This window comes from Balaenoptera physalus (assembly GCF_965194825.1).
Source record: "Balaenoptera physalus genome assembly, chromosome: 10".
In the NCBI taxonomy this organism is placed as follows: Eukaryota; Metazoa; Chordata; class Mammalia; order Artiodactyla; family Balaenopteridae; genus Balaenoptera; species Balaenoptera physalus.
Window position 1 is genome coordinate 97,915,102 of NC_138889.1, and position 26,829 is coordinate 97,941,930.

The following is a 26,829-nucleotide window of genomic DNA, read 5'->3' on the forward strand; positions in this document are numbered from 1 at the left end:
GACACTGCCCAAGACGACAGCAGAAGATCAGGGTGGGGAGGGGGAGAAGAACCCTGGCTCCCACCCTCTAATCTCTAACCGGCTCTTCCCATTGGCCAAGGATAACAGGAAACTGGTTGGCAAGAGAGCCTGGGAGATGTCGTTTGGCCAGAGTCAACCCTAAGACACAGAAAAGGATAAAGAAAGAGCAGGGGACAGATTTGAGTTGAACAGACAAATGGCAGAGCCAAGCCTCAACTTCTTTATTCATTTAGGAATGCATATATATGATTATATATATGCATATATGCACTGGACACTATTCTAAGATTTTTACAAAGATGAACTCATTTAATAAGCATATGTAGAGAATAAACAGTAGGCACTCAGTAAATGCTGCCTGCCCTTGTTGACGGGGCTGCTGTTGGCAAACACGCTTGAAAGGGCTCAGTCTTGCAGCGATCCTGGGATTTTTCCTGTCTCAGACTCCAAGACCTCCACCCTCACCCTGGCCTTTTTGGGCCCAGGGAGCCGGAACCCAGGCCCCCAGGCTCTCCCCGGCAGAGAGCAGGGAGGAAGGGCGGAGGAAGAGGGCCCTGGAGCCCCAGCCCCCTCGGAGCCGCTCCATCTCTGCCCCGGGCTCCACGGGGAGCCGGGGCTCCCTTTCCGCGCCTGTCAGTCAAACCCGGCTGCTTGGAAGTTCAAGCGTGGCCAAAAGGAAGCAGATTTCAAAACACACCTCTGCTTGCCCCGCTTCCCTTCCCCACCCCCTCATGACTGTTGCTCCCGGCTCCCCGGGGGCTCCCTTGCCCCTGGCCTGTCCCAGGCAGAGCTGAAACCAGAAGGGTCTGGGGCAGAGGCCGGGGGTGGGCTGTGGGGAGGGAGTGGGAGGCACCAGCCTTGGTCTCACGCCCGTCTGGGGGCTGCTCCTGGTGGGTGGAGAAGAAATCTGAGGCAGATCAGGGGCCAAAGCTGCCCCTTCTTCAGTGAGGAGGGGGTGGCAGGAGAAAGGGGACTGACCCTGAAAATTAGTGAGTCTGGGGTTTGCTGTTTTTATTTATTACTCCATCCCTGCACTAGCACAAGCCTTGGCTTCTAGAAGATTCTCCATAAGTATCTGGTGAATAAATGAATGAATGAGTGAATTCCCACTAAGGAGAAGTTGGCTCAACTTTGACACTGAAGGTAAAGTAGGGTGTCAGGCTGGAGGGCCTCCATCCCCACTGCCCTCCAAGAACCAAAGTCTTCCTCTCAGCAGGGGTGTCTGGGTCAGAGCACTTGGACACCACCCGGACTGTCGCCTTCTAGCTGTGTGACATTGAACAAGCCTCAGCTTTCCTCACCTCTAAAGTGGGGAGAGACGTCTCCGCTCCAGAGCGTGCTGGGAGGCCTGAATTGAAAGAGTCCCTGAAAATAAATCCTATCACAGGCCTCTGTGTGCAATAAAAGACTTCACAGACACCCATGACCACTGGAAATTAGAGAATGAGCTTGAATGTCTTCCTGGGAGGGTGTCAATAGCGTTAATATCATGGCCAGGGGCACTAAAACATAGCTGTTGCTTCTTGTAATTTCTCTGCTACAGCAGATGGAAGTGAAGTGAAGCAATGCCCAGTCACGGAGGCCGATTCTGGAACGAGCACCTTGACGCGATGGTGGGAGTTTGCCTTTCCTGGTTGGTTTGTTAGGGTTTTTATTCGTTTTCTCCCCTCACATTCCCTCCCCTGCTCAAAGCCCAACCATAAACGCAGTGACAGCCGGGACCACACTGTTCCCTTTATTGCAGTGTTGTTTTCCATTTGGAAAATCTCTCTCCAGAATGTGCTTGAAATTTTGAAGGGAGTTAATATATCGATGATGTCTTTATTGTCAGGACACTTCCTGAATTAGAAATAAAAGGCTCTGCTGAATTCAATAAAACGACATGGGGGAAAAATGTTCCTTTCCCAGGATGAAAGCCCTCCTTTTGTGGCTAGCTTGGGGATAGGGGCTAGGGGTGGGGACAAACGTTCTGAAGCCCGGAGCTTCGCCTGAAGATGCTTCTGATAACTCAGCTTCCCCTGAAAGCAAAGGAGCAATCCCTGCCCTCCCAGGAGCAAGAGCAGGACCAGTGGGTGCCCAAAGTCTGGGCCCATCTCTGGCCCTCTCCTGGCCTTCTTAGTCCAAGCCCCAGCCTGACCCTCCCCTGGGCCCCCTAGTCCTGTGAGTCACCCAACAGCATGGGGCAGGCCCTCCCCTCTGCAAAACTGTGGAGACAAACCCTGCCCTCAAGCCCTCTTCTCTTTTCCAGACCCCACCAGGCTGTGCCCTCATCCCCATGGCCCCGACGTCATCCCCCGCCGCCCCACCTTATTGATCTTTTGAGTCTGAAGCCTGTCTATGATTCATTAGAAGAGGCAGACAGAAAGGCAGACTGGAAAAGCAAAGCCTTGGGCTCCCACAGATCTGGACTTTTGTCTCCTTGGTCTTTCAGTTACTGGGTGACTTTGAGCAAGTGACCTCACCTCTCTGTGCTTCAGTTCCCCAGCAGTGATGGAAACACCCAGCACAGGGCCTGGTAGCTAAGGCTGCTACTTATCCACTTCCCTACAGTCGTGTTATCACTAAGGAAGAAGTAAGTTGGAGGAGAAGGAGCCTATGGGGTGTTGGCAATAGCAGGGGTGGAGCAACAGAAGTTTCCTCTCAAGGGAAAACAAAAGAAGGGGGATGGCCATTTTAATGTGCACCTACTATGGGCCAGGCAGACAGCAACCCTTAATCCATGAGGCTCAGAGAAGTTAAGTTACTTGCCCAAGGTCACACAGCTAACAAAAGAGACTCAGATTCATACCTGGGTCCATCAGACTCCCAGCTCATGCTTAGCTTATTCCATCCTTGAGAATACCTCCCCAGAAGCCCTGTACAACTTCCAAGCTAGAATGTGGGGATCCATGAGTAGGTGGAGAAGAGGAAGGCCCTCAGGTCAGAATCCTGCTGGGAAGGAGGGAGGGGCAGGGGGAGGGGCAGGGCAGAGGCCCTGCAGCAGTCACCCTCCCTCTGGCAGCCCTTGTACGTGATGGGAGCGTCCGCTTTCGCCTGTACTGGTCGTGTTCTGGGCAGTGCCACTTTTCCCTGAGAAAAACCCCAGCTGTCCCCGGAACATCTTGTTGACTCAGACACCTGAGCAGACTCTGCTTCCCAGGGCCCCGGCACTTTCGATTTCATTTCGCATTTCCTATTGATGGATTTGCCTGTACATCCTGACGCCTGCCACTTTGAGTCTCTGATGTCCTGCTTCCCCGTTGCCATCTTAGGCCAAGTGCCTGGGGGTCCAGGACCTAGAAACAGGAAGCCGGGGAGATTGAACCATCTCCTCTGCACTGGGTGGGGCTCCCATAGTTTGGTACTCCTGCTGGGGAGGAGGCGATTGGCTGGATGGGGTGGGAGCCCCAGGCACCCCTGACCTGCCTTATCCTCAGGACCAGCCGTGGGTCAGGCTGAGGGGCCTGGGCTGGGGGCAGGGAGGGGACGCTTGGGCCCCTCAGCCAAGGACAAGGGAAGGTTCTGGTCTCAGCACTCAACACCGCTTTCTTTCACCCCAGGCACCCTGGGAAGGAACCCAAGACATCAAATCCGTTTGCTATGAGTCCACCCAAATGCTGTGTCCCTTGAAGGAATGACTGGCCCTCTCTGTGCCTTGTCTCCCCTATGGGAAAAGGTGGGAGGGATGACATCCTTCCCCATACCCCCTTTGGGACTGTAGGACCCTCCAGCTTCACGCTCCTCATCTTTCACCTAAAATACAGCTACATCCTGACTCCACTGCCCTCCAGCAACCCAGCTTTGTTGTCCAGGAAACTTCCAGCTAATCTAAGGAAGCCATCCTGTGTTCACTGAGGCCCCTTCCTCCCCGAAGCCTCCCTCCCCAGCCCTGGGACAAACCCAGCTCTACTGCCTCCAGCTGGGCACCTCGGGCAGCGTGTCTCCTGTTCCTCATGTGTGTGACAGCAGTGACCACCCCTGGTGCCCTGGGTTGTTTGGGATATGATCCGAGCTGCTACGGGCTGAGTCACCCCTCTTGCTGCCCAGTCATGCCCAGTGCTGACCAAGAGTCAAGAGACCTGCCTTTGGTTTCAAATCTGGTCACCAAGGTGCTGTGTGACCTGGGGGACATAACCCCACATCTCTGTTCCTTGATTTTCCCATCTGAGCAGTGAACATGCCCCTTCTCGCCATCCCCCCTGCCTCTCCCACTGTCCAGCTGCTCAAGGACCCAGCACCCAGAGGGCTTCAGTGGCTGCAGCCTCGGGGGCAGCAGCTCAGCTGGTCTGGCCTGGAAGCCCGTGGAGGGCCAGGAGGTGGGGTGAGGCCACGATGCTGCAGCCCCACCAGCCCGCGCCCCTCCGGAGCGCTCCCGCAGGCACATCTGCAGCCCCATCTGGAGCGGCCAGGCCCCACCCGCACACGTGGTCCAGCAGCCAGACCACCAGCACGCCCCCGCCCCACCCGGCCGCCTTTCCTGCCACCCCCGGATTTGTACCCATAATCTGCATATTTAGCAGTTCACCACATTGCAGGCCAAACCATAAATCCTTCTCAGGCAGGGCCCTGAGAAAGAGTCCCCATGCTTCCGTAGAGCCCGGAGGCCTGGCTTCTGAGACCCCCTTCCCCAAGTCTTCAGGCCCGGAGGGGGTGTCAGGTCTGTCCTCAGGTGTCCCCGGGCCTCCAGAAGCTGAGCCAGGCAGCTAAGAAATCAGAATAATCAAAATAATTGGAGGAGGAATCAAAGGGAAATAAGAACAATTTCATTCAACTTTCAGGTTGCTGCGTGAGACAGACTAGGCAGTACCTTTCTCCCCATTCGGCAGAGGGATAAACTGAGGCTCAGGTTCTGTCCTGAGTCATTCAGGGCCAACTCAGCTACAATGCCAGGATGACCTGTCATATCTCACTTGGCCAATGCAAGTGAATTTCCAATTCTTGAGTCTGGAAGCTGCTAGGAGCTAGGGGCAGAACATAGAGTATGGGACCCACGCACTTGGCCTCCAATCCCCACTCAGTTGTGTGGTCATGGCAATGGGCTTGAGCCCCCTGAGACTCTTTCCACCACCCTGTTACTCCTGAGCTCTCTCCAGCCTCCTGCTTCAGCCTCCCAGCCTCTCACTTCTCCAGCCCCAACCCCAAAGGGGCAGGACCTTTTAGCGTCACTGATTCTCCTCAAATAAATAGGAATGGACAGCTTTAGAAAGTTGTTACCAAGAAATGTGCATAGCAGACATCCTGGTGCTCTTAACCCATCAATGAACCTGACCCCTACCCTAAAGTATCAGGCATTAGCATTTTCTGAGCTCCATCTATGGACCCGATGCTACAGTGGGCACTCTAGGAGGACTTTCTCATGTAGTCCTGGTGTCAGCCCCCTGGAGAAGGAGGAAGGAGATGAAGATGATAAAGAAGATGGTGCTGGTGAGTGGCAGGGGCCAGGCTCCAAGCTAGAGCTGTCCGACGCAGGGCCTGTGCCTTCCTGCCTACACTAGAGCCCACGGCTGTGGGCGTCCTCGGGAAGAAGGAATCACCCACATCCTGCTCTTCACTGCTCCCTGCAACCCAGGCTGCCCCACGCAGCACACATCTCTCTCCAGATCCCAAATGGTGCACCCCCCTCCCTATTTTCCGCACCAGCATCCCCACTGCTCCTCTGTACTGGAGCATCTACCTGCAGAGGTTCATGTCAACAGGCGATCTCCACAGCCTGCCTCTGCTGCCCTGGGCCTGGTACCTCTCCCCAGCAACACGGGGTGCTCATCAGGGAAGGATTTGGGGTTCAAGGTCTTCTAGTCTCTTTTCTATTCATGCATCTAACATGTGCCTCCTGCCAGGCACTGTTCTGGTGATGGAGATAAAGTCATTTAAAAAATGTCCTCAGTCCTATTATCTTCAGCACAAGCTGCCCCCAGCCCCACCTCCCCTTAAGTGTCCACTGACAGATGAAACAGAGAATTTAGAAGGAAAAGGCACACCTGGAAGCAGAAGACCAGGGTGTAAGTGCTCACCTTGCCATTAACTCATTCTGTGACCTTGAATGAGCAACTCGGTCTCTGGGCCTCAGCTTCCCCATCTGTCAAATGGGAGGCCTGGACTCCAGCAATCACATAGCCTTGGTCGCTCCTGTCTCTCCTTCCCAGCTTTTGCCGCGTCCGCCTACCACCTGTAACTCTATTAACTGAATATTATTCTTGAAATAAATGTACTTTTTCTAATTAAGTGAATTTATTTTAGAAGGGAATTTTAAATCACTTCTGCAAATGGAAAAACTCAGTATCGTTTGCCGTAAGAAAAAAATGGTAACCAGAAAAATAAATTCAATGAAGGGAAAATAGTGTTATTAGCCTCACTGGAAACTGTTCCCTGCCGAGGGCTGTGGACCCAACGCCCCGCTCTCTCTCCTACCTATTCAGCTAACGACTGTTCCAGAAGCTCCTTCCATGCGCCAGGCACTATTCTGGTGCTGGAATAAAGCAATTAAAAAGAAATAGATAAAGTCCCTGCTTGCATGGAGCTCATGCCCTAGTGGAGGGAAATAGGAAATAAGTAAAATAAATGCAGTATGGTAGAGGCACATGCTGTGGAAGAAAAGAAAGCAGATGAAGGACAGGTCACTACCTTACTGAGGGTTAGTGAGGGTCTCAATGTGAATTTGAGCAAAGCTCTGAAGGGAGCGAAGGCAGAGCCACGTGGGTCTTTAAGAAAAGAGCATACAAGGCTTCCCTGGTGGCGCAGTGGTTGATAATCTGCCTGCCAGTGCAGGGGACACGGGTTCGATCCCTGATCCGGGAAGATCTCGCATGCTGCAGAGCAGCTATGCCCCTGCGCCACAACTACTGAGCCTGTACTCTAGAGCCCACGAGCCACAACTACTGAGCCCACGAGCCACAACTACTGAAGCCCGCACGCTTAGAGCCCGTGCTCTGCAACAAGAGAAGCCACCACGGTGAGAAGCCTGCAAACCACAATGAAGAGTAGCCCCCACTCGCTGCAACCAGAGAAAAGCCCACGTGCAGCAACGAAGACCCAACACAGCCAGAAACAATAAATAAATAAAATAAAATAATAAAATAAATAAATTATTTTTTAAAAAAAAGAGCATCCAGGTTAGAGAGAACAGCAAGTGCAAAGGCCCTGAGGCAGGAGTGTTCCCCTGTGTCTGAGGAACCTTGTAGCCGAGCGAGCTAGGGGAAGGGTCAGAAAGGTAGCAGGGAGGCTGCTGTTAGCTGGGGAAGTTGGGAATATTGAAGGGGTGTTAAAGATGGAGGAGCAGCAAACTGAGACCTCCTCATGGGCTTCATCAGAAGGAGGAAAAGAAGTAAAGAGAATGAACAGCTCTCTGGTTCTGCGACTCAATACTATATGTACTGTTGGGTCTTTGTAGCCTTTTAAAGTCATCCTCTGGAACTCCAGGGATGGCCCACCAGGGCACACATCCCAACTGCCCAGGGAGCTCACCTCAGGGCAATCTGGGTTCTTTCCTGCTCACATGGTCCATTATTCTTCATGTTTCCAGGCTGGACATCAAGCTCAGGAGGTGGTCTATAGATGCCCAGCAGGCTTCCCTTCCAACTCGTATTTCTAGGTCTGCACTTTGTATCTCCTACCTTCCTGGACAGCCTGCTCCCAGACTTCCTCATTCCAAGCAAGGCATCTGGAGATGCTCTCTGTCCCAGAGACCTGTGGCCAGGCCACCAAGCCGAGCACTCAGATGATAACGTGGATAGCCCTGGACCAGGGAGGCCCTTCCTCGGCTAATCCTAGCAGCAAACCCAGAAGGATATATGTTACTTTCCCCGACTGCAGAGGCTCCTGGGTGAGAAGAGAGGCTCAAGGGTACGAGGTGCGGGGTTTCTGAGGGTGAGCCGAACCCACAGTTATGGCTGGGCACCGGGCCCTTGCTCAGTGGGGCTGCCAGGGCTGGAAAGAAATCAAAGCCCTGAGCTCCCCTGGGGCAGCCATCAGAGTAGGGAGGCTACCCCCAAAGCCCTCTTTCCAGAAGGATTCGGGCTGGGGGAGGGGGGAGGGAGTCCAGGGCTGGGACCAGCGTGACACAAGCAAGGTGCAGAGTTAAAGGAGGCCCTTGCGAGGTAGGCACTCAAACACACATACACACACACACAGACACACACAGAAGTGCCTCCTTACATTCTGCTCCCTGGCGCCTGGCTTGCCTCACCCCAGTCCTGGCCCTGGGCTGGGGCACACTATCCTGCCTCCCCCAGGCAGAAGGACCCCAGCCCCTCCCACTGCGCGCAGCTCAATGCTCGAGAGCCTCAGGCTTGCCGAGCTGACGCTGTTCATGAATCAGGCTCCACCTCCGACTCTCTGTGTGATCTTCTGTCAGCCCCTCCCCTCTCTGGGCCTCAGTTTCCCCACCTGTAAACCTGAGCAGTTGAGCTAGATTAAACTACTAGAGCATCAGGATCACTCAGGACTCATGCAGGGGTGGAGTGGGGGAGCCCTAGAGATTTCAAGGCCCCACTCCAAACCTACTGAAGCAGAATCTCACAGGGGAGGGGCCCAGAAATCTGTATTTTAATTCTGATGAACCAAGTTTAATGGACCATCCAGCCTGTAAGCTACTTGGAGCTTTCCAGGTCTGTCTTTGGGTTGATGTGCCCCAAAGTGGAGAAAAATGCCATCCATGCAAGAGGCACACATTCATTCATCCAATCAAGCAACACAGATTCCTTCAGTGGCTAGAACCGTTCTAGGTTCAGAGCCAGGAAAAGGGAGGCAGACACAGTTCTGCATCAAGGGCGTACACGCTGATGGGGAGGTGAGAGGCAAGAGACAGTGCGCAATGATTTTAGATGGTAAGAGCTGTTAGGAAAAGACATGGTGGCATGAGCTTTGCGGAGTGGCTGGGCCACCTTTGGGTCCCTAAAGATGCCTCTCTGAGAAGGGACATTTGAGCTGGCACCTGGATGATGTGACTCTCTGGAGGAAGGGTACTCCAGGCGGTGGGAACAGCCAGTGCAAGGGTCCTGGGGCAGGTACAAATCTCCCACTAGAGAGAAGGCCAATGCAGCTGGAACATGGCGAGTTGTGTGGGGAAGGACTAGTTGACAAGGGGGTGAGGAGAGCAGGGGCCAGGGCGTGCTGGGTGAGCCTGGGTAAAGAGTTCGGCAGGTTGTAGCAGGATGGGATCTTCCTCTTCAACAGATGGCTCCGGATGCTGGCTGAGAATGGAATGGACGGCACACTACAGGAAGCAGGGCGGCAACCGCAGCTGTCCGGGTGAGACGGTCTGGTGTCTGGGCTGGAGGCAGGGCAGATGGGATGCAGGGTCCCATCAGGCGTCCATTTGCCGGGAGGGTGGATAGAAGTTTTGAATGGACCTGCCTGTGCTCTGTGGACAGATGTCCTGGGGAGCAACTCGAGGGCGGGGCCCGGTCTTACAGGGCTTTGTGCCCCTTCGGAGGCCAGGCCCTGTGGGTATGGTAAGCAAATAACCTGCAGAGCGTGGGTAACTCCTAAAATGTCCTCAAGATGGCACAATGTGGCGAGAGATGGGCCAGGAGGAGCAGTGAGGGCGGGGGTGGGGCTGGGCCGTGACCTCAGCAGGCCTGGGAAGCTGGGCTCACCCCAGCTCTGGGGAGTCAGGAGCGTCCAGGGAGCTGCGGCGGGCCAGGCCTGGACTGGAGTTGATTAGCCGCTGGGAGGGGAGGGCGAGGGTGTTGACCTTCGGAGGCAGGCTGGCATCCCAGTGGCCCCGACACCAGGACTGGCACCCACAGACATCCGGCCCCTCTCAAGCAGACCTGGAAGAAGCTCTAGGGTGAAGGGCAGAGGTGGGGTGCAGGTTGGTGGGGAGGATCCGGTCAGACCTGGGAGTCTGGGGACCTGGCTTCCAGCCCCAGCTCTGTCCCCAGGTCCTGGTGACCTTGGACTAGTCCCTACTCACTTCTCGATCACTTCCCCCATCTACAAAAAGTGATGGATGAAGCTGGTGGCCCCCTTCCAGGGGCTCCTTTCCAAGCCTCACATTCCCTAGGCCTGAGACTGTGGGGAAAGTTCAGGGGGGATGAGAAGTCTCAGGGGTGGGGGAGGCCTGGCTGTGGGAGGACAGCGAGGTGACCGGGACAGGAGGACCTGCAGAGCCATCAAGCTGCACTTGGAGGGGACCTTAGGGGATGCTCAGGGTGACTGCAGGGGAGGGGTCAGAGAGCTCACAGCTCCTCTCCTGGCCCCTCCAGACCCTGACGGTGTTGCTTTATCTTCTTCCACAGGGGATGTGGCTCGAAGCAGCTTCTACTGCTAAAGATCAGCTTGCAAACTCCTGACCTAGGCCCATCCCATTTCACAGAGAAAACGGTCCAGAGAGGGAAAGGGACTGGCTTGAGTCACACAGCAAAGAAGGCTGAGGGGACAGAGGTAAGAGAGGAGCATCCACGCCACCGCCCTTATCCCCTTAACACTAGCATGGTTGCCTCTCAAGAAAGATCTTTAGTCTACCCAGGTGGGCTCATGCAGGCACAGAAGAGTCACCCAGAGGTGTACCCAGGCCATTGGCTCTTCTGACATCTTTGGGCAACCCAATCTCATTTATTCTTCATTATTTGTCCTTTCCTCCTCAGAACTCCAGGCTGGTAAATTTTTCACTTCATTCCACTCAGAGACGTGGGATAAGGTGGGAAGATCTGCAAATGTCCCCAGCTTCCCTGGCAAATGCAGGGGAAACCTAAAAACAAGCAAGGAAACAAGAAAGCAAATCAAATCCTTATCGACTATCCAGTAGGGCCTGTTAACCTACCTATGTCCAGATGTAGCATTATTGCCCCCACTTGGCAGATGGGGAAACTGAGGCTTAGAGGGGTGAAGGGACTGTCCTGGTGTTCCCAGCTGGGACCAGAACCCAGGCCTCGGGACTCTACAGTGCATGAGGGTTGCTATGGTGAGGCTTTTCACGCCTCTCCCAGTGTCTTCCCCTGGGTGCTGAACAACTCCCCTCCTGCCCATCCACTGGGCCAGCAGCATCTTCAGGTGTCACTTGCCTTTGCATGAGCCTGGACCACACTGGCTAGGCCCAGGAGGCCCCATTTCAGAGACAAGAGCGACTCCTGGTGGCAGTTCATGAGTATGACATGCTGCTAAATGCTCTGGGAGTAGCCCGGGAAGATGCCAGGGCACTTTCACTCTCTCCTTTCCTCCGACCCTCAGTGTGCCTGTATAGAAGGCCTGCTCTGTGCCAGGCATAGTCCAAGGTGTTAGGGACACAAAGCCAAATGTGATCTTTTCCCTCAAGAAACCTCCAGCAGGAGAGAAGTTTCCCTCAAGAAACTTCAAGCATATAATATTGTTATATAATAATAATTGCAATGGAAAGCATGAAAACCAAATTTTCACACATTTTTTCCTCTTAATCAGGGCAAACTAAATCCTATACGGAAGTGTAATTTACAGTAATATCCAACACTACTGGACATTTACTACAGGCCAGGAACTGTCCTAAGTGCTTTACCTGAACAAACTCATTTAATCCTCCCAACAACCTTAGGAGGCAGGCACTGTCATCAGCTCCATTTTCAGATAGTAAGTATATTACTAGCAACATGTGATATCATGTACATGGTAAGAATATTAACTCCATTTGCAAACGAGTGATCAGAGAAGCTGAGTAACCTGGCCAGGGTCACACAGCTTGTGAGATGCAGAGTCAGGATTTGAACTCAGGCAGGACGGCTCTAGAAGCCTTGCCCTTCATCTCAATGTCACACTGCCTCTGTGTACAGGTTATACAAGTGAGGCTTCTCTGGCTGAAAGGAAGGGGGGGTGGCTGAGAAGTCATGCTTGTTCAGCCCATCCCTCACCTCCTCTGGACACCCAAGGGGTCATCAACAGCTGTTGACCTCAGTGTGGAAATCAGTGCACACCTGACATGGAGATGTTGACAGATTTTAAGCAGAGAAGAGGAACAATTAGATTTGCGTGTTGCAATGATTACTCCAAGGTGGGCTGTGGACAAAAAATACTGCCTGCCATTCCAGTAAACAACGAATGTTGCCTGCCATCAAGCCACCAGCCACTGCAGCCTCCCCCAGTGCTGTGCCCTGAGGGGAATTCAAGATGAAGAAAAGCAGGATACTGGCCCTAGATAGTTAAGATGCATATCTAAGGAATAATTTCATTAAACTCAGACTCTTGCATCTTCCCATACATAGAAAAGCACTAAAATCATTAACTTGAGATGTCTGGTTTTTTATGATTAGCAGTAATCTTGTAATATTTGACTACATTTTTTTTTTCAGCAAAAATCTCCTATATATCTTGGCTCCTCCCTTACCTCTTGAGAACAGTTCCTCAGAGCCAGCCGAGAGGCTCTTTCCCAGGCTATAGTCCTCAGTAAGATCTCCGAATAAAACCTAACTTGCAACTTTTAGGTTGTGCATCTTTCTTCAGTCGACAGGACCAAGGGGCTCAGGACTGGAGACTGTGATCAGAGTTAAGGGGCTGAACTGGGCCAGCAGCCACGGAAGCAGAGGGCAGGAGGGGAGAGGTGAAAAAGTGATTGGTCTTCGCCATGGAGACTATACGGCCACAAGCCTAGTTTTTAACTTACTTGGAGGTTGGGGGTGGGATATGTTTCTAGTTTGCCTCAGGAGCCAATCAATTCGTTCAAAAGTATTTATAGAGTCACTGCTATGTGTCAGCCATTGTTCTAGACGCTGAGGATATAGTGGGAAACCAGAATGCATTGTTGGCTTTGATTTGCTGATACTTTGTTGATAATTTTTGCATCTATGTTCATGAGAGATATTGGTCTGTAGTCTTTTCTTGTGATGTCTTTGTTTTTGGTGTTAAGGTAATGCTGGCTTCATAGAGTGAGTTAGGGATTAGTCCCTCTACTTCTATTCATATCTTCTTTTATTTATGATGAAACTTAGAACACAAGTGTATATGAAGATGTGTCTACTACAAGGACAATGTTAAAATCACATGTTTGTCTGCCCAAGCCAGGAATTGTGACCTTGAGATAGTTCCTCCGCTTCTCTCTTCTCTTTCCTCATTTGTAAACTAGCATTGATCATAATAAACATATCTTACCGATAGCCCTGTTTTAAGTGTCAAATAAATTACAGCATGTAAAAGGCTTAAGCACAGCCCCAGGACATGGGGAAGATTCATTAATATTAGATATCCTTATGACCAGGACTTTAATTTTACGTATAGAAGTGTGCCTCAGTATAAAAATCTCATCCATGCCTAAAGTATCAGATTGGAAATTTTGCATGAGGGACCACATTCTTCTTTTTCTCAGGGCAAAAAATAATAATGCAAATAATGCACTCTTAACCCATTCAAAATCCCCAACCGATTCCCCAAATATCATGTAAACATATATAATAATCGACTAAGGATTTCTGCATAACATGAAACAGCTAAAACACCAACTGCCTAAATACTCAACCTCTGCTGGACTCATGAGCGGGTCTGTTTGTCCTCAGGGTGCACGCTGTGGGGATGCGAAGCTCGGGCTCCTTGGTGGATGAAGGTTGCAGGCCGCCACGCAACCATTTCTCTAGGTTTTTCAAAAGCACCCCATCACGCTTCAGGAAATGCGGTAATGCATTCCAGAACCAATAACGTCTTTATAATTATCTTTACTTTCCTACACATGAAAAAAAAAATGTGTAGTAGCTGGAGGCACACGTATGGGCAAATGCACCGTCTCATCCGCTCATTTCTTCCATTGCCAAAAGCTTTTCTATTAAGTAGATTAGATATTCCAGGTCTCCGGACTCACCTTCTTTCTTCGCAGGCTTTTTCCCTTTCGTAGAAAACATTTACACTTCATAACGTGGGGAAGACGACAGTGTCGGCTCATGGCCCGTTACACAGTGTAGACACTGGACGCGGATCTCCGGGAAGAACCGCTGAGATGCTGCCGCCGCTCACACAGTCTTTGCACCGGATCCACCCGAGGTGTAAATGTCTTTACGCCATGTTCCCGCAGAATCATTAGAGTAGGATTTCGTTCTTTAGTCAGAGAGTGAATTTTGGGTAAATCTTTTTTTCAGGTCCTTTTGAGTGTGTGTGTGTGTGTGTGTGTGTGTGTGTGTGTCACCCTTTCTTCAGAAGAAGTCTTATTGTTATATATACAAAACAGCTGAGCGCAGAGCTGCCCGAGGAACATGGTAGTGGAGCCCGAAGCCCCGCCCCTGGAACCACCCTAGCGGACTCCGCGCACGTCCACAAAGATATGAAGATATACATCACCGCAAAGCTTGCTTTGAAGAGCACTGAACCAGATTATTTTCATATTTACAGCACTGCAGTGGCTCGATTTTGTGCTCACTTGTTAGAGCTCTTCTCAACTGGGCTTTTTATAGATATAATTTCCCTTTTCCTTTATATCATGACCTCCATCTTTTTTGCGTTTGTTGATAATGTCTGCTCTCGTGATTGCCGGCTACTCCTGGGGATATAAGTAAATCGATAAATGTACTTCTGAATGCTCGCCGGGCCACCTTGGTCCGGGTCAACATCTCCTGCCTGGATTATTGCAGTAGCCTCCTCCTTGGTCTCCCCTCTTCTAGCCTTGCCTCCCTAAGGTCTGTTTACAACCCAGCAGCCTGAGGGATCCTATTAAAACATGAGTCAGATCATGCCATTTCCCAGCTCAAGTGCTTCCCTCTGAGTAAAAGCCCAAGCTGGGAAGGCCTCCCATCATCTGGCCCTGCCACCTCTCCGGCCTCATTTCCTATTACTTGCCCCTCACACACCCTATTCCAATATAGCTTCAGCCTCAGGGCCTTTGCACGTGTACCTGCTCTGCCTGGGATGCTCTTCCTCTAGGTAGTCTCACTCCCTCACTTCATTCAGGTCTCCGCTCACATGTTATCTCCTCAGATGGGCTTCCTTGATCTGTTACATGAAACAACTTCTCTCTTCCAGAAACTCCCTACCCTCTACCCTGCTTCGATATCTCCAATCCACTTGTTGCCACCTGCCATATTATATATTATTTTCTGTCCTTCACTGGAAGGTTAGAAGCTCCAAGAGGCAAGGCCTTGACTGTTCTGTTTGCTGCTGTCCTCTCAGTGCTAGAATATTGCCCAGTACACACTAGACACTCAACAAACATTTATGGGATGAAGGAATGAATGATCATTAAATGTGAGTTAGTGTTAAGCACGATTTTTTGCATTTGGTTGCTTTGCAACTGGTTCATATGGTAACTCTGCTACCTAGAATGCAGCTATGGGTGCTAGGAGAGCTGGTGGTAGAGTGTACTTTTGTTCCCAATTATCCACTCCCCATCCCTATAAGAAGATTAGACAGCCCTGCACATTGTCACGTGACTAGAGGCACCTCCCTGAGGGAGGATACGTCTCTGCCCACTGATGTGGAGCTTTAACCAATGGAATGTGGGCAGAAGGGACAGATGCCACATCTGAGCAGATGCTTTGAGAGCCATCATGTGGCTTGGCCATTGCTCTTTTTCCTTCTCCCATGAGAGCAGCATGTCCCAAATAGGGGCCAAATTTTCATCTTGAATGTAGGAATGACAAAGACACAAGGAGCAGAGCCTCATCTGACACATGGCAATCTTCAGCAATCACTTAACATCAATGAGAACTAAAACTTGGTTGTTACTAAGTCGACAAGATTTTCAGGGTTCTTTGTTACTGCAGCATAACCTCACAAAAGCTGACTGATACAGGGCTAAGGTGTAGCACTAGAGAAGTAGTTAGGTTAAACGACCTTTGAATTCCCTTCTAGGCCCTCATTCTAGACTCCCTGGCTTGTTCTCAGTAAATGGGACAGGAGTCACTTTAGGAAAAAAGAGACACTTTAGGAAAACAATATAGCATATCTTTTAGGGTCTAGAGTTAGGCAGTCCTGACTTGCTCCTGGCTTTGCCACTCACCGGCCACGAGATCTTATTCAAATTATGTAAACTTACCAAGCCTTAGTTGCCTTCTCCACAAAATGGGGATGGTAATTTTTCTGCCTCTGAGGGTCAGAGTGAGGATTAGATGAGATAATGCCCAGTGCCTGGCATGTGGTACACCCTCCATCAGCAGGAGTTGCGGTGGACATCTGTCATATTCATAGCTGCCCTGCGTCTTTGGAATAGTCTTTCTATGTTTGAGGAAATTCCCACATTACAAGTTCAACCTCCCAGAGCAGGCATCGGAACGCTAACTCCCAGCCTCGCTGGCAGCCAGCCTGCAGGCCAGTGGCCTCGGTGCCTGGGGTCTGACACTTGGCTGCAAGGCTTGGATTCAGAGGCAGTAGGCTTTGTGAGGAGCTTCCGTGTTTTGCTGTCATGATGGACGTAACCTCCTGGTGGTGGGATCCCAGGGGTTTGCAAAGTTGACTTCCTGGGGTAGAGGGGCATCGGATGGAGGATGTGACAGTGATAGTTGTCTTATTAGGCTGGTGCTGCAGCGTAGTTTGAGGTCTTATTTCTGGACACTGAGCTTGAGCCTGACTCTCCAGCCAACCCCAATCCCCCACTCAACAATTCAGGGGGCTTTGCAAGTACCTTTTAGTAAATTTTTCTGCATGAACAACTAGACTCTATTTCGTATGCTTATAATGCTTACTAGAGTTAATATTATTTCATCACCATTATTAAACAAGAGTTATTGGTCTTCGAGGCCTCCAGATACCCAGGGGGACTGCAGGCCAACTAGCATTGGCTGGTAAATCCCACACCAATTTCCTTGTCTGGGCTGGGTGGGGAATCTGCAGTTGGAACCTGTTAAAGAGACCTAATTCCATGTCTGCCCTCGCCTGGCTCTCACGCGGGGCCTACACTCTGCTCCTGGGAGCCTGAATTGACCTGAGGCCCGGGGTGGGAGGTGGGGACCCTCCCCTGTCCCTCCCCTGTCCCTCCAGGCTTTCCTCTCCTGGTCTCTCTCCAGGTTTCTCTTGATTGGCTGCACTGGGTGGTATGGACACCAGAGGGCGCTAAATGCTCATTTCGGAGGGAAGCGTGTGGAAATTTGTTGTTTTTTTTTTTTTTTTTTTTTGGTGTGTGTTTGTTTTAATCTCTACATTTCTGTTAGGGAAAGAAATGACTTGGAGACAACTAACCAGTCTGTCTTATAACCCTAATGTAGCAAATGTTGTATGTGCATTGCCTGCAGCTTAACAGGTGAGGAAACAGACCCAGACAGGTGAAGATGCAAGCTTAAGGTCACATGGCTAGAAAGTTATCAGGGCAGGGACTTGAACATAAACCATCTCTCAGAGAGGAGGACTGTCCTAACACCGTAGTTTTCTTAGGGAGGGTCATGGAGAGAAGGGAAGAAAAGACTGTGGTGTTTTCCTGCAGAGGTCTGTGTGGCAGTGCTGCCAGTCAGAGAGCTTTCAGTACAAACGCCAGTTCAACCAGCACTTGTTGAGCCCAGGACTGCAACCTCAGTTGCCCATGGGGACTAGGCAGGTCACAAAAATGAGGAAAGCAGGTCGGGTGGGCAATGGGGAGGGGTGGGGACTGGGGCCAGCTGGAGGGTGTATGTTACAAATGAAAGGGACACCACACTCAGGTCCACCAGCTCTTGCCCTGTCAGGATGCACGTCAGGGTGTTTGGGTTTTTCTGTTTTTTCATCAGAAGCTGTATGTCTAAATGTTATGAAATCCCCCAATGTTGAAATACCCGTGACAAATGCAAAACTTTTTCAACTCAACTCTCTGAGCCTTGGCGTTCTCAACCTTACAATGAGGAGACTGTGTACACCATTGGCTCCTTGGGCCACAGGAGTGTTCTTTTTAGCCTGTGCCTGTTTCAGGGGAGGATCTCACGCTGGTTTTGCGCAGCTCCACCCAATGGCAGGAGTGAGAGCTGCCATATGCAGCCCCCTTTTGGTAGCAGCTCCCCATCCATCTCAGGGACTTAGGGGTATCTGGAGACACCAAAACAGGGTTGTCCAGAGGAGCCTTTTCTGTTTTCTGCTTTTCTGCTCCAACAACTCTTCCCTGTGGGCACAGAGGTCACAAGAAATGGTCTCTAACAGGATCTACTGGGGTTCAAGGAGAAAATGATAGGATTGCTTTATATTGGTTGATTTTTATTTTTGTATATCTTGAATATTTTAAATAACTTTTCATCTTGTCTTTTCAAATTTTGTTTTTGTGTATGGCTCGGAATATGCCAAATGGTAGCAAATTAGTGCATACATCTCGATTATAAATAAATAAACTAACATACATTGGCATGGGGGCTCATGACTGCTTGGGGTACCCAACTCCTGCCGTGGGGTTGACCTGATGCCTGAAAGGGGAAAACAACAGGCATAACAGGGAATTGTGGATGGGGAGACATCATTCAATAGTTTCAAAGTTACCCAAGTGCCACAGTTGTTAAAAAAAAACAAAAAGCTTCATAATATGTAAAGCACTACACAAATGCTTGTTATCAAATTAGTTAAATATACCCAAAGTCATTTTTAAATTGTCTGGAGCATGGTAAGAGTTTGCTTTAAAAATGGAGGCTCTGTTGTTATTTTTGCCGTTGCTCTTGGTATTGTAACGCTGTGGGGCACCACTGCACTGGTTTCTGGGTCAGCTTCCCCACTGTGCTGAAAGCCCCGTTGAGGCCAGGGCTGCGTGGGATTAACCCCTGGACCTTCGGATGTAGCGGGGGGCAGGGTGGGCAGGGGTCTAAATGATCTTTGTTAAATGGCTGAGATGGAAAAAAATCAACGGCTCAGTCTCTTTGGTGGGAACTTGGAGCCTGTCCCAGCTACAACCCAGCTATAAGGGGCTCAGAGTTTAGATCCTCATTCAGTTCTTTGGAGAAGAAAGGCCCTGGCCCTGTTGAACCCATTCAAATGCAGGAGTTACTGTGCTTAGCAATAGACTCAGGCTTGATAAATTGCTATTAACCACTTCCCGGCAAGAAGACAGAGTATGGAGCAGATTTATGTCAAGCGTGGAGAGAACCCAGCTCTCCGGGGACCAGCATTCTTTCTGCTTCTCAAGCAGGAAGCAGGGTCTTTTCAAGGCCCTGCGGGGTGCTCTTTGATGGCAGTGTGAGCCTTTAGGAACAGACCACATGGCTTAGTGTTGGTGGTCAGAATCTGGGTACCTAGGTCCTATGCATCTTGGGCTTTTCCTGTTAGGGTCAATTTCTGCAACCGAAAACTAAGTTGGCTATAAACTATCACTTCTCTTTCCTCTGTCACTTACTAGTTGTATGACCTTGAGCTGGTTACTTACCTTCTCAATGCCTCCATTCCCACATCTTGGAAATGGGCATCGTAATAGTATGTACCTGCTAGGGTCGTTGTTATGAGGATCCATGGGTGCTATTTAAGTTTATAATTTTAAGGAAACCATGCAGGTCGAAGGGAGGGAGGTGCTAAATCTGTTCTGCGGACTCTCTGAAGGATGATCCTAAATAACCTAAACACTCAGGACTAAGTGTCTGCTGCCAGACTTCTGATTCATTTGTGCACAAATGGTTGTGTAAGAAAATATTGGGCACCTTTTTCTTTAAATCAGCTGAATTCAGACTCTCAGTTCCCACCTGAGGAATATCTACTCCAGTCATTCTGAGGTCCCACTTGGGACAGACTGTGTTTTCCTGATTGAGTTTCCCACCAACTAGAATATCTGCAACAGTATCTTCTGCCCTGCAAGCGCTTCTAGAACATTGCCACCCCTCATTCAGAGAAGGAGACTGTGTCCCCTCCCCTTGAACCAGGTGGGCTTTTGTAGTTGCCTCCGCTCATAGAATACAAAGGAAGTGATACTACATGATTTCTGAGGCTAGGTCATAAAACGCCATATGCTTCTATCTTGTTCTCTGTTAGCTCCTGAAACCCAGCCATCTTGCTGTGAAGAGTCCCCAGCAGCCTGCCGAGAGGCCTCATGGAGAGGAACTGAGGCCTTGGGCGCCAGCTCTAGCTGAGCTCCCAGCTGACAGCCAGCACCAACTTGCTAGCCAGCTGAGTGAGTGCACCATCTTGCAAATGCATCCTCAACCTCCAGCTGAATCAGCTGATATTGCCTAGAGCAGAGATAAGCCTTCCCCACTGAACATACCCCAAATGACAGATTTATGGGCTAAATAAATGACTGGGTGGTTTGTTACATAACAATAGGAAACAGATGCACCACTCTCCCCCATCCCTCTCCTCCTCTTTCCTCCCAGAGCTGTACAAGAGTCTTGGGGCTTTTCCTAGGCCCAGGCACCGATGAGACCCTGACACCCATGTTCTTGCCCACAAAGACCTTCAGATCTCCTGCTTTGCCACCTTTGGGGTGGAGAATCTTTGGGAGGCTGGGAACCCCATGGCCATACCCTTTTGAGGTCTTATAACCACCATCTCCCCTAACTCCAAGTTGGCCATTTGATATTTTTTGGCCATGCCATGTGGCTTGAGGGATCTCAGTTCCCCGACCAGCAACTGAACCCAGGCCACAACAGTGAAAGCCTGTAATCCTAACCACTAGGCCACCAGGGAACTCCTTAGAGTGGTTCTTCTTGCCCCTTTTCCTGCCTCCAAAACTCCTGGTTTCACCTCTGGAATGGACTGGAGAATTTCCCAAAAGATGGAAGTAATCTCTCACTAGAGGTGGCTGTGCTCTCTGCCTGGAAAAATGACCGAGGTAAGTCACGGTGAAGGCTGACTCCCGCTGGAAGAGAGGAAACGCTGAAAAACCAACCCAATTTGACATTTCAGTAAATAACTGAGACACACATCTATTCATTGACTGTCCCTTAAGCTCCCATTGTGTGCCCAGCATTATGCTGGGTGCTGGGAAGACAAAGCTGAATGGCAGTGCCACCCATGGACCTGGCAGGAAAGCCACCTGTGTCCACCCAAAGCCTGCACCCCACCTTCCTCCTCCATCATGCTTCAGGTATCTAAAAACCTAGAAATCTCTGCCTAAATGGCCCAAGCCCAGTTTTAGGGCTTACACAAGCGACTTCTCCAGGTCCATCCGTCTGAGGGTACAACATGCCCCCGTGTGCACCCCTAGAGGGGTGACTTGAGTGGTAGCTATAGGCAAGGTGTGTGGACAGAGTTTGGGCATGTGGGCTGGGGTGTTCACAGGCCTGAGTCCTAGGCTACTTGTGACACAGGACACAGATGGTGCTAGGAAGAGAATTAGGGTGGGTGTGCTGAAGACTGGGGTCACAGCTGACTCAGCCCTACACCCACCATGTCCCTGCATAGAATTACAAAGAGTACAAGAATTCTAAATTTCAACATGGCCTTCTCGGTCATTATAAAGAATATTTCTCAAGGCAGGAGAATAGACATATTTTATTTTACAGTCTGTTAAATGTTTAGATATATACGTGGGCCTCAGTTTTCGCTATCAACGTGTCAGAGTAGCTCTGTGGAACAGGACCAGTGCTCCAGGCTGTAACTCCTATAGGACACCCTCTTCTATGGGCTGCAGAGGATGGTGGGAGAGTCTGGCAGAGATTCCAGAAGCTGCCTGCAGACTGCCCTGCATGTTGCCCCAGCTGCCTCCATCTCTAATCTGGAGTGACAGAGACAGGAAGGGGTGGCAGATGGAACTCATGTGATGTAATGCCTGCCTGGGGGAAGGGGGGGGGTGCTGATGGAATCCAGCTGTTTTGCCACCTGCCAATCACCATCACCAACACCCCCAGCCTGAGGGGAGGGGATCTGGAGCAAGGTAGGAGAGGAAGGTATTTTATGCCCATTTTGCATGGACTGGCTAGGGTGCGGAGCTGGAGTCCAGGCCAAGACAGAATAGCACTGTGGTTCCCGAAGTATGGTCCCTGGAACAGTAGCATCAACGCCGTCCAGAGCTTTTTAGGCTCTTGGCCCCTTGCAGGAAAGATGGTGTCCTTCTGTGGGAAGGACAACAGTATGGGACACTTCTGGGCTTAAAGAACTCCCCAGCCCCATCCCCAAGCTCCTCCGGCTTGATGTGGAGATTCTATGAAAGGGACTTTTTACTGGAAAGAAAACATTTATTTATTGAGCATGCACGGTGTCCAAGAGCGGACAAACACTTCACGAGCGCTACCACATTTAATCCTCAACAGCCACCCTCAAGATTGGTATTATTTTTATTATCATGATATCCCTTTGAAGGGCTCAGTCTAGAGAGGTTAAGTACCTTCCTTGCCTTGCCTTGGGTCACAAGGCTCCCAGGAGGCTACCTGGTCTGTGTGATTCTCAGAGCACCCTGACTTCTTCACCTTTATGCTCAACAGTGGTTGTCAAACTGAAGTGTGATTCAGAATCACCATGAAGCCTTGTTAAAGCAAACTGCTAGGCTCATCCCCCAGAGTTTCTTACTCAGTAGATCTGGGATGGGGCCCCCAAACACACATTCCTAACAAGTTTCCAGATGCTGCTGGTCCAAGGACCGTGCTTTGGGAACCACCTTGCTGGGTGGGGATCCAGCTCCCCACCCTACTCCACCCATGCAAAACCGGCATAATCATACCTTCCCCACAATGATGTCCTTGTGAAATGCCAGTGAGATAATGGGAATGAAAGAGCTTTGTCAGCTGCACAGCTCAATGGCTCTGGTCATAACGCAGGGACCTGAGGCTGGTCCCTGGGGTCTGGGTGTATGGAGGGCTGGGATGCAGGTGGGGGTATCACAGCCATCCGGAGATCTTTTGCGGCCCATCTTAATTCTGAGCCACTTCTTCTCAAGGGAGAAAGCCAGCTTCTCAGGGATGGACCAGCAGCCCCTCCTGCCCCCCAGCTCATCAACCCACGCCTCCTCCCTTACCTCTGGCAGCCTGCTAGCACTGCCTCAGCAGACGGCTGGTCCGGGCTACTCCTCCAGGGGCCAGTCCAGGCAAGCTGGTGCAGCATCAAGCCTTGTGATTCACGGCCTGGGACTGGGTCCTGCTCACCACCCTTGTGAGACTCAGAGGCCGTGACTTCCCTTCTCTAAGCCTCAGGTTGCTCATTGGTAAAATGGGCGCAACATCTGGATAGAGTTGTGCAAATTCAACGGCCAGTTCTTTTAAAGTACTTTTCCAAGCCAGAGCTTGGCACACAGCCTGGTCCCTGGCGAAAGTTCAATCAGTGGTAGCTGTTAGTATTTTCAAAAAGTGCCTGGGCCCAAGCCGCCTCCTGGTAGAGGCCCGGACTTGGAACGCAAACCGCTCCCACGCCGTTCCCCGGTTGCACCCGGATACACCCGCCCCGGAATGCCAGCGTGGGTATCCGGAGGCCTGCCTGCCTCGGGTAGGGTTGCCAGGGTAGGGCAGGGCAAGATTAGGGAGGCGGTGAAGCGAGGAAGGGGCGTTCCTGGGGAGAGGCCTCATGCTAGGAGGGCCGGGGGCGGGGATAAGCCCGGAGGAGAGGGAGTCGGAGGCGGCGGTGGTGGGAGGGCCTAGGGAGGTGGCCAGAGGCGCGGGAGGAGCGTGGGAAGGCTGAGGAAGGCCGAGGAGGGGCGGGACCGTTAGGAAGCGCTGAGAGTGAGGTTTCCCACCCGGCAGGGCTGAGGCTCATGCCCACCCAGACAAGGCTTTATCCGGGCAGGGCCCGGGGCCTGGAGGGGCGCAGAGGACCCGGCCGAGGAGGCGGGCCCAGGGAGGGCCCCATCCACAGGGTTAAGTTGGGCCGTAGCGGGGCTGGGCGAGGGGCGTAGGTCCATCCCCCGCAGGACCCGGGGCGGGGCTGGCCGGTTAGAGGAGGGGAGGCGGGGCTGGCCGGTTAGAGGAGGGAGGCCGTAGTGGACAGAGCCCGATCCGGCTGGAAGCCAGTCAACATTCCTGCAGGGCCTGGGGGTGGGGCTGGCGGGCCTAAGTCAGGAGGCCGAGGGGGCGTGTCTGGGGGGCGGGGCCTCCGGGGGCGGGGCCTGGCCGAAGCCATTGCGTTCCCCGACGACTGCCGGGAGGGGGACGGTCGAGCTACTGAGTCCAGGGCTGCGCAGTCGGACGCTGAGTGGGGCGCGAGCGGGAGACGCCAGGCTTGCAGCGCCGAGCAAAAAGCAGAGCCAGCAGGTGAGAAGGGGGTGGGGGGAGGCTTGCCGGCAACCACGAGCAAAGTTAGTTTTTGTCCCCACTTCCAGAGCCCGCTTGGGCAGCTTTCTCGCAACAAGTGACAGGTCGGGCCACGAAGGCAGCTGGTGGGTGAGAAGGAGCTTAAGTTCCCAAGTCCTGACCCCCAGTTCTCCGGCTCCGCCGTGCTCTGGCTGTGTGACCCCGGGCGCGTCCCCCCACCCTGCCCTGGACCTCTCGGGTTCCAGTAAAAGGAAGAGGTTGAACTAGGTGGACTTCGTGTTCTTATTGCCCTTTCTCACTGAAACCCCGGAAGGTGAGGCTGGCAGGTGAGAGCGGACTCAACAGGTGTTCGGATTGCGTCGCCCAGACTACAGTTTGTCTCCCTGCAGAGTGATACTGAGCAAAGCGAACTCTCTGCGAGGGTGAAGCGAATTGCTTTAAAGGTCACACTAGTTCCTTGCGTGGGACTTGAACCCACAGGCCTGGGAACTGGGGGCAGAGCCAGGGGCGTGGGATGGATGCCCAAGTCAGGGAGGTTTCAGCCTCCCCTTCCCCCCAACTCTGAGAGCCCAGTAAGACTTGGGGTGGGAAACTCAGCAGGGCATTTATCCCCCTCCCAGGGCTTTTCCAAGTGAGCTGGCTTGGGAGGCCCCTGGCGGAAACTAGGGGACAAGTTCTTATCCGGGTGAGTGGGGAAGACAAGGGAAAACCCCGCAAACATTGGGCCAGAGTCAAGCCCAGAGCCGGGGCTCTTGCTGCATGCCCAGGGTTCCTTCCTTGGGCTGGAGGTTTCTGACCCTGGTGGCGGTAGCTGCTCTTGCCAGGGCCATAGTAGTTGGGCAGCCTAGTTCAGTGGTCAAGGACTTGGGACCAACTTTGGATTCCACTCCCCCTTCAAGCTTCAGTTTCCTCATCTGTTAAATGGGGGTACTGATGGTACTCAGTGGTAGTAGTGAGGACTTAATAGAATAATGTGTATATAGTGCTTAGCAAGGCACCAGGCACCCAGTGAGGCCTCATTGTATGACAGCTGCTCTGATGTGGATGGGCAGGTGATAGACTGGCTTCCTGCCTAGGAATGAGACTGTTTTTGGAGGGCTGGCTGCAGCTCCTCTTGACCTTGTGAGAGCCAAAACTTGCCACCTGCCACCAGCATCACTTTGTCCATTTTGGGGTTGGGGAATGTGTCATCTGGACCAAAGAGTAGCTGAGTTTTCAGTAATATTGCTTGCAGTTGTTAGGTGTCCAGTTAAATAAACCCCCAATGTTTACTTAGCACCTACTACATATTAGCTGGAGCTACGTGATACAGAGGTGAGCTAGCCTCTGGGTTCTACCCTCCTTTTGAGTTGCTGACAGTGAGGTCCCCATCCCCACCATGCCTCTGCTGGAGAGGATAACTCACACCCAGAGCTCAAGGCCAGATGAGATCTCATGGGTTTGTACTGCTCTGGTGGCCAGAATCCGGCTCTTCCATTGCATGCTTGGCTCGGGGTGGAGGTGAGGGGCAGTGTGGGCACCTTTTATCTGTTTGATCAGGGTTGGGCACTGAAGGTGGATGGCTCCCTGCCTCCCCTGGGGAGATGAGCCCTACACTGTGGAACCAGCTGGAAAGCACTATGGGACAGAGTTTGACTGAGGGCTGTGCTATGTGGAGGAAACAGCGTGTGTATGTATGGGAGGATGGTGCTCAGGGGAGGTGAGACGTGGGAGAAAGGGAGGTGGTGAGACTTGAACAGGGCTTTCTGCCTGGGATCCCAAGTCCTGGTTGGGCTTGGATCAACTTGGGGCCCCAGACTCCCCTCTCCAAGCATTTGAATGGCTTAAGGTTAGAGTTTGGTCTGGTGGGGAGGGAGAGGGGTCAGTAGGTGTTGCCTGTGCGGGGGGCAAGGAGGAGATGTTCATTTCAAACAGTGCTTAGTAAACATCTACTGGAAAGTCCTCCTACCACTCCTCTACCCCACGTGATGAATGACGGACGATGACACACTGACCCCATCCTTAGTTGCTTACCGTCTGGTGAGGAACTTAGACAACGGGACTCTGATAGGAGATAGGTGAAGGGTCAGAGGGATCTTCAGGAAAGCTTCATGGAGGAAGTGGAGTTTTGGGTGGGCCTTAAGGATTGCAAAGGTTTCAGTAGCCACAGCAAATATAGTGTTTTGGGAAGAGGAGGATGCCTAGGGGAAGGCAAGGAGGTCAGTGTGTTCAGGGGATTTTTTTTTTTTTCAACCTTTTTGGAAAGTAGCCCACATACTATATAGCAGACACTGTGAGCACAGCTTCAGTACTTTTACAACCACCAAGATCAGGGTTCAGATCCGATGGGAAAGGGAACCAGAGGGTTCAGGGGATTTTTAGGAAACTGCTAGATTGATCAGTCAATCTGGCTGAAGAGCTGGAACTGTGCAGGGATGGGAAGGGGGAATGGTAGGTTGGATCAACTTGTGGAGGACCTTGAATGCCAAGGTGAGATGTTTGGCTTTGATTTGTAGAAAGTGAGGGCCGCTGAAGGTTTTCGAGCAGGGGAGTGACATAGTCAGGGTGGCACTTTTGGAAAGACAGTCTTGCCAGATGCACTGGGGTGCAAGACCCAGTGGTCAAGGGATAACGAACCGAGGGCTGTGATGATGGGGAAGGAGGGGACTGGGGGGCTTTGGGGATGTCTGCAGCTGGGGCATAGGAAAGGCACTGTTGGAGGGGAGGGGGAGCAAGTGTCCCAGTGGGTGCCCTCTGTTGTTTTCGATCCCCCATGGAGCCTAGACCCTGGTGCATAGCAGGTGCTCAGGAAGGTGGCTGGATTGGGTGGGTAAAGGCACTGGGGAGGGTGACAAGTGCTATAGAGTGATAGAGAGGGAGACGCCCAAGAAGGCTCTGTGTTTGCCCATGAAGGGGAGGCCTCTGG

At 51.8% G+C, this 26,829-nt stretch overlaps 1 protein-coding gene and 1 long non-coding RNA gene across 6 annotated transcripts in view; one reads left to right on the forward strand and one right to left on the reverse strand.

Moving 5' to 3' along the window:
* Positions 1 to 7,115: 7,115 nt before the first annotated feature.
* LOC309636899 lies at positions 7,116 to 23,257 on the reverse strand. Of its 2 annotated transcripts, none has more exons than XR_014250295.1 (3): positions 22,700 to 23,257; positions 17,683 to 21,908; positions 7,116 to 10,690 (listed from the first exon to the last, which is right to left on the reverse strand). It is a non-coding gene; the product is annotated as an uncharacterized lncRNA (long non-coding RNA). The 2 variants fall into 2 exon arrangements; XR_014250296.1 differs by lacking the exon at positions 7,116 to 10,690 and adding an exon at positions 11,890 to 14,425.
* Positions 23,258 to 23,779: 522 nt separating this feature from the next.
* CD82 (CD82 molecule) overlaps positions 23,780 to 26,829 on the forward strand; it is a 51,459-nt gene continuing 48,409 nt past the window's right edge. For 3 of the 4 annotated variants that reach the window (XM_082410583.1, XM_082410584.1, XM_082410585.1), the window contains exon 1: positions 23,797 to 23,924. The gene's annotated coding sequence lies outside the window, so the exon portion shown is untranslated. Of the gene's footprint in view, positions 23,925 to 26,829 lie in introns of all 4 variants that reach the window. The other variant, XM_082410586.1, reaches the window with a different exon arrangement.